This window comes from Panthera uncia, chromosome F1, assembly GCF_023721935.1.
Source record: "Panthera uncia isolate 11264 chromosome F1, Puncia_PCG_1.0, whole genome shotgun sequence".
NCBI lineage: Eukaryota > Metazoa > Chordata > Mammalia > Carnivora > Felidae > Panthera > Panthera uncia.
Genome location: NC_064813.1, coordinates 26,236,002 through 26,243,388, shown reverse-complemented (window position 1 = coordinate 26,243,388; position 7,387 = coordinate 26,236,002). Strand labels below are relative to the sequence as shown.

At 50.0% G+C, this 7,387-nt stretch overlaps 1 long non-coding RNA gene across 1 annotated transcript; it reads right to left on the bottom strand.

Annotated features, from left to right (window-relative positions):
• Positions 1 to 401: 401 nt before the first annotated feature.
• Positions 402 to 6,243, bottom strand: LOC125925257 (uncharacterized). Its single transcript, XR_007458752.1, has 3 exons — positions 5,780 to 6,243; positions 3,180 to 3,294; positions 402 to 1,388 (listed from the first exon to the last, which is right to left on the bottom strand). It is a non-coding gene; the product is annotated as an uncharacterized LOC125925257 (long non-coding RNA).
• Between the last annotated feature and the right edge of the window lie 1,144 nt (positions 6,244 to 7,387).

The following is a 7,387-nucleotide window of genomic DNA, read 5'->3' as shown; positions in this document are numbered from 1 at the left end:
CGCTGCCTTATCACAGTGTCTACAAGAGTCTGAGCAGAGAAACTCTTGTCCAGAGCAGGGAGGCCAACGCAGGGGCAGGTCACTGCCCTAACCAGCTGGGCTTCCTGGTAAGCATCCCACAGCTTGCAAAAGGTACCGGAGGCCACCACCCACTGACAGCAGCACCAGAGGCATCCAGCAGTGCTGAGCGGGCACTTCTCACTGCCGGTTCTCGGTTCTCATTTCTCAACGAGGAGTGGGAATCAGGTGGAAGTGCTCTTTTTCCGAGGGCTTGGAGAAACGGGGAGAGAGGGAAAAATGGCTTCACCTCAAGAAGGAGGTTCAGGGAACCAGTGACTTGCATGAGGAACCATGTTAGTTCAGCATTAAAATGCCATGGCTGTTCCAGCTGTGTGGCCAGTCTTCTCTGGAAGGGGCCCCATGACAGTTTCATTTGGTTAGTTTGGTTATTTGGGTGACAATGCTAAGTTTTCGGAGCCATGGAGTACAATGGAAGGAGCACTGGATAGAGTCAGGAAACACAAGCACTTCTTCCCCCAACACATCTTTGTTGTGACTTAGGGCGACTCTTTCTGGCCTCAATTTCCCAATCTATACAATGAGAGTAACATCATCAACTTCATTTACCTGAAAATAATGCTTTGAGGATAGGATAAGGCCCGTATAAATGTTTTTATTTTTTTAAGTTCAAAGTGTTTGGTATCTAATCCTACAATGCTAGGTTTTTGTTTGCTTGTTTAAAATTTATGTTTCTGTGATCTGAACCCCAAGTGCAAACAGAATTGAGGGGCAGGTTGGAAAGAACAATTGCGTAGAAGTCTGGAAGTTTGGACTCCAGTTTCGATATTGCCACTAACCGGTTGGCAGTGTGATCATGGGACAGCCACTTTCCCTTTCTGGGCCTCAGTTTCCTCACCTATAAAATGGGAATATTAAATTAGGTTAGATTTAATGCCATGCCAAAATTTAACAGTCTAAGATTCCAGGACTTTGATTTGTTGGTCCTCATGGTCTTCCTTCCCAAGTAGGCTCTAGGATGTTCCGGTCTTTGCCTCATGGGGGAAAGAAATCAAAGGAAAGGGGTGGGACCCACCAGGATATGATTGCTAGAGCCAGGATGGACGACCGAGGGCATGGAGGGTGCACTCACACAGAAGGCAGACTTGGAGGTCCTTCTGGAAGGGTGACACGTCATTCTCAGAAAATTTGCTGCAAGTCAGGGTGGTTTTTTTCCCAGCAGTGAAGCTTAGGTTGGTGGATCATAAATAGGGGGGTGCCCAAGAGAGAAGCAAGTGGGCTGGCTGTACAGACCTCTGTACTGCTTCCTCGTTGGGATCATGACATTGGACGGAATTCTCTCTTACTCTTCCCCACCACAGGTAACAAAGCTGGAGAAGAGACAAGAAGCGTTAGGGAATAAGGGGTGGAGGGCAGGCTTCACATTCCCAACTGCACGTCTCTTCCTCATCCTTAGCTGGCCTTGAGTGGACCACTCAGAAAGGAGGGCAGACAGCAGGCCACCGGCTTCTGGAAGGAAAAAGAGAGCCCAGCATTCCCTCAACAAGACCAGCCTCCCTGGATCCCAAACATCATCTCTGGTTCTCTCAGCTCTGGACGCTCCCTGCCCCCACGCAGGTCAAGGGTGTGTGCCCAGAACCTCGCTCACATCCTTCCTCTGGCTTCTTTGGGGGCCACTCACAGCTTTGGGGAGCAGCTTAAGTGGTAGAACCGGTGTCAGAACACCCTGGGGCACTTTGAGGCTGTGGCTTCTACTCCTGGGAACAGCCTGAGGCTATTTCTACTCCCTTAGTCAGCACTGGGCGGGAAGGGTGAGGGCCTGGGAAAGGCCAGTGGTGTGAGCTTCTGTAGCAATTGCTCCTTGGTAAACACAGTAATAATAACAGGTCTGGGATTATGGTTGTTACCCCTGATAATTATCAGCTGCAGCACATTCCCTCCCCTAGGTGGGCCACACCGAGCTCATCACGGCACAGGGGGCTGTGGAGTCAGCTCCAGATTTCCCAGATCTCATTCTCCAGTTGCTAGGCAACTAGAAGTCTGTGCTGGAAGTGGGGGGTGGGGGGTGGGAGAGGATTTCATTTGGGAATATCTCCCCAGGCCTCCAAAACCTCTGCAATCTAAATGGACTGTTCTCCAAGTGGAGACCTTGGATCACTGACTGCTCAACCTGCGGGGTAGGGGTGGGTGGGTGGGTGGGTGGTGGATCAGAGGCTGGTCCAGATGCAAAGATAGACGGAGCTGGTCACTGAATGAGGTTGCCCAGCCAGCCCTGGGGGACCACAGGGGAGGGGAGGCTAGTCTTGGAGCAGCCCTTTTGCTGAAACACCAGCAGCCCTTTTGCTGTTATGGGGCTCAGCATGTGTTATTGCCCTAGGTAGTTGGGGAATCAGCCCATAGTTGTCTGCTTTATACTGGCTACAGAGGGTACAGGGGTGACCCAGCAAGGAGAAGACACAGGGGAGGAGGGTGGGTTTGTGTTCATTGGCTTGTTTCTAGTGCCAAGCCCCCATGGGAGTGTCAGGTAGCAGGCCCTATGTCTTGTGCTCTACTCCAGTGCTCCAAAGACCCGTGTTTGTGACCAGGGGGGATAAGCTCCCCAAAGCTGTGAGTGGCCCCCAAAGAAGCCAGAGGAAGGATGTGAGCGAAGTTCTGGGCACACACCCTTGACCTGCGTGGGGGCAGGGAGCGTCCAGAGCTGAGAGAACCAGAGATGATGTTTGGGATCCAGGGAGGCTGGTCTTGTTAAAGGAATGCTGGGCTCTCCAAGAAAGTTCTTGGAGCTGCCTCAATTTCCTGCTCAAGGTGGTATCATTTGGTGGCTGGTGAACTGAATTTATCTACTGAAGGACCTAATGCAGTGTCGCAGGCATGACTTGGGAATCTACTCCGGAGCCCCTCAGCACCATAGGCTGGGGCAAGATGAAACAGCAGGAACTGTTGGCCCTGGACCCTGTTAACCTTGACTCTGCATGAATGACATTTTTCTGTTGAGTTTTGAGGAGCGCGTCTGCTCACTTTAAGCGGAAGACCCTGGCTCTGAAGCAGAAACCAAACACAAAGGGATTGAAATTCAAGAAACCTCCCTTGACCATGAACTCAGGTGGGCAGGATGCTTAGGTGCTAGGAGGAAATGGGGACCCGAGGGACCTAGTTCCTACCTTCAAGGAGCTCACAGTCCAGCCAGGGAGGTGTCACATGCACCTACTGCAGCTGGAGGTCATTTTTCTTCCTGGGAATGAGCCTCTTACAGCAGCCAGAGGTTGAGGCTTTGTCCTAAGGTGGAGGTAATAAAAACCTGTTTATCTTCCCACAGCAAGACTTGCCTCAGGGCCTGCGTGTCAGAAACCAGCACTCTGTTTGCCTGAGTCAGGCTGGAGAGTACCTCCTTTTCTCTGGAATCCCGTTGGGGCAGCGAGGCTGGGGAGGAGTGGGAAGACGCAAGGCATATCTCTCTTGTGGGTGGGAGCTGAGGAGGTGGGCATGAAGAGCTCCCAGTTCAGTGGCTGGTCGCCTGGCAACCTTGACCACAGTCCTCTCCCCCTAGCCTAAGGTGCCCTGAAGAGACCATGATGAAAAGAACAAGTTGCCCACACATTCGTGGTGATGGTATTCCAACAAAGAAACATCGATGGTCATGATCACTTTCAGGTTCAATAAATATTCGTGAAATTCATGGCACTATGTGCCAGCTATGGGGCTGGGTGCTTTCCCATGGCTATCTTATTTAGTGTATATTCACTCAGTAATTCTATGAGGTATGTATCAGCCTCATTTGACAGATGAGGAACAGAGCCTTGAAGGCAAGGGAGTACATAGGATCTACTCACTGGCCTCAGCACTGAACCCTGTGCTGCTTGCAAGTGCTACCTTCAAGTATTTCAAACTATGTTATTTTATTTTATTTTATTTTATTTTATTTTATTTTATTTTATTTTTTTCATTATCATTTTGAAAATTTATTTATTTTGAGAGAGTGAGACAGAGAGAGAACAAGCAGGGGAGAGGCAGAGAGAGGGAGAGACAGAATCCCAATCAGGCTCTGTGCTGTCAGTGCAGAGCCCGACGAGGGGCTTGAACTCACAAACCATGAGATCGTGACCTGAGCCGAGATCAAGAGTTGGGCACTTAACTGACTGAGCCACCGAGGTGCCCCTTTCAAGTTCATTTTATATAAAGCCAAGTTCACTATAATTGACTCCTTCTGGGTTCCCTGTGCAGGTAAATGGCCATTGGTCTAGCCACCTGAAATGTGGAGTTATCTTAGATGCCTCCCTTTCTCTCATCCATACTTTGTATATTTGTTGTTCTTACCAACCAAACATCACTTGAATCCATTTCCTCTTTTCTTTTCTTTTTAAAATTTTTTTTAATGTTTATTTATTTTTGAGACAGGGACAGAGCATGAATGGAGGAGGGTCAGAGAGAGAGGGAGACACAGAATCTGAAACAGGCTCCAGGCTCTGAGCGGTCAGCACAGAGCCTGACGCGGGGCTTGAACTCACGGACCACGAGATCATGACCTGAGCTGAAGTCGGACACTTAACCGACTGAGCCACCCAGGTGCCCCCATTTCCTCTTTTCTATTCCTGACCATGGTATGGTCCTAATGCAGGCTCTAAGAATTGATCAGCCTGGTCACCACAGTGGCCTCGCCTGGAGCCTTCTCCACCATCTCCCACCCGACCTTTTGCTGGAGGGTGCCTCTCTTTGACCTCCAGGATAAACAAAAACCCATTATTTTGAATAAAAGGTCCTTTTGGGGGCACCTGGGTGGCTTAGTGGGTTGAGCGTCCGACTCTTGATTTCAGCTCAGGTCATGATCTCATGGTTCTTGGGTTCGGGCTCCACGGTGGACTCTGCACTGACAGCATGGAGCCTGCTTGGGATTCTGTCTCCCTTGCTCTCTGCCCCTCCCCCGCTCACTCTCTCCCTCAAAAGTAAATACATAAATAAACTTAAAAAAGACCCTTTTGTACTGGACCTTGATTATTTTTTTTAATTAATTTTTTTGAGAGACAGAGTGTGAGCAGGGGAGGGGCAGAGAGAGAGGGAGGCACAGAATCCGAAGCAGGCTCCAGGCTCTGAGCTGTCAGCACAGAGCCTGACGTGGGACTTGAACTCACAAACCACGAGATCATGACCTGAGCTGAAGTTGGAAGCTTAACCAACTGAGCCCCCCAGGTGCCCCTGGGCCTTGATTATTGTAGTTGCCACATCTCTTAACTCTTTACCCTTGTTGCTGGCCCCCAGGGTGCCACATGCTTCCCACCACAGATCTCACTCAAGCTGGCCTTTCGTGGACTGGCCTTCACCTCAGTCATCTCCATTCACCTTCCTGCTCGCATTTATGTCTTTCAACCTAACCCAGGCCTCCCCCCTTTTTGTTAGATTTCCGGACACCCCAGTTACGGGTAGTTACCCCTCCCTTGTGCCACCTGTCCCCAGAATGGAACTTGGGTCTGTGCTGAGCAGAAGTAGAATGATCTGGTGCATGATGATTCTGATGATTATTGACAAACGGACAGCCTTAGAAAATCGTTTTTTTTTTTTTTTAAGTGGGCAAGACACTGCAACATACGAATTACGAAAAGAAATTTTACGAAGCTATATGGAAAAATCATATAGTTCATTATTCAAGGGAAGAGAGTCAGCATTTGTTGAAGCCCACTGTGGACTGTGTCATAGCATGTCATCAACAATGCCAGGACTGGGGCATAAGAGATTCCAAACGGTACAACCATAGTCACTCAGCACTTACCTGCCACACTGGCGGTTCAAACCCAGACAAATTCTCTGCTATTTCGATGCCTCCTGTGTCCCCTCCATTTTGGAGGCAGGTTTTCCAGTGTGGGGATTCTCTTTGGGCCATTTTGGGGCCTCTCAGGACTTTACAAGGGAGGGAACAGGGGATAGGGGACCAGGGATGCGAGGATCAGCAGTGCCCAAAGTGCCGTAACTCAACCTCCTGGTCTTTTTTGTCTGTTTTCATTGCCCCTCACTGTGCCTCTCCTGAAGCACAAGCCCTACAGTGAGATCACTGTGACTCAGTATGCCAGCATCAGGCACATGGGGCCCATGCCTGGGTGCCCCGTAATCAGCATGGTGAGAAGCACAAACAGCTGGGCCCATGGTGGCCCCCATCCACCTGTGTCTCTCACCTTGGGTGGAATGCTTGGGTGTTCTGTATGGGATTGCTGCACGGATGAAGGAATGATTGAGTGGGTTCTAGAATACCGTGCTATGTTTTGTCAGGAAGGAGGAAAAGGGAGCACTTTGCTCTTTCTTGGGTGTGTGTCCCTCGGGTCAAGGGCATTTCTATCATAAGCCATCCAAGTGCTCCCTCCCCTCTACCCTTCTCCCTTCCTTCCCTCCTCACTTCTTTTTCCGTCTCATCACCCCACCTGGGTGATTAGCACAGGCTGCTGGGTCTCCTGTAGAATGAGTCATTCAACATTTATTCACCAAACATTTTTTGGGCTCCTTCCCTGTTCTCAACAAAGCATGAGGCTCTACAGGAGGAAAATGGATGATGTGCCCTGGACTTTCTGGAGTTTATGCCCAGTGGAGAGCCAGACAGGTCAACAGGCAGTTACAATGAAGTTTGACTGAAGGTAAGAGCTATCAGGGACGTCCAAGAAGACTTGGATGGATGATGGGGCGCCTGGGTGGCTCAGTCGGTTAAGCGTCTGGCTTCGGCTCAGGTCATGATCTCACAGTTTGTGAGTTTGAGCCCCATGTTGGGCTCTGTGCTGACAGCTCAGAGCTTGGAGCCTGCTTCAGATTCTGTGTCTCCCTCTCTCTCTGCCCCACCCCACTCATGTTCTGTCTGTCTGTCTGTCTCTCTCTCTCTCTCAAAAATAAATAAACATTAAAAAATTTTTGAAAAAAAAAGAGACTTGGATGGATGAGTTTCAGGGAGGGCTTCTTGGAGGAGGAGATGTTTGAACTGAGCCCTGACCACTTGCACAACTCTGAGAGTGAGAGCCTCCCTAAATGTTGTGCCCTGAACATCTACTTTGCTTTCCTTTAGTCCCAGCCTTGGCCCTGAGGATATGCAGGAGTTGGTGAGAAAGGGGAAGATAGTGATGGTAGGTAGCCAGGAAGCTCCTTCCAGGTAAGGGATGTCTGTAGAGTTGGCAGAGCCCTGAGGGGGGATCTCCACAGAGCCTTCATTCCCACCTCCCTGGAGGGGGCTGGGAGAAAGCTGCAGGTGCCTGTACCTCATCAGTCATGCCTGAGAGCCAGACACTGTTACCAGTGCTCTTGTTGGGGAGAGAAGGTAGCTCAAGGTGGCGTGGATCTGATGGTCGAGGGCTGTGACATCTGTCATGGCACTTCTTGGCTTTCCCACTGGGAACAATAAAAT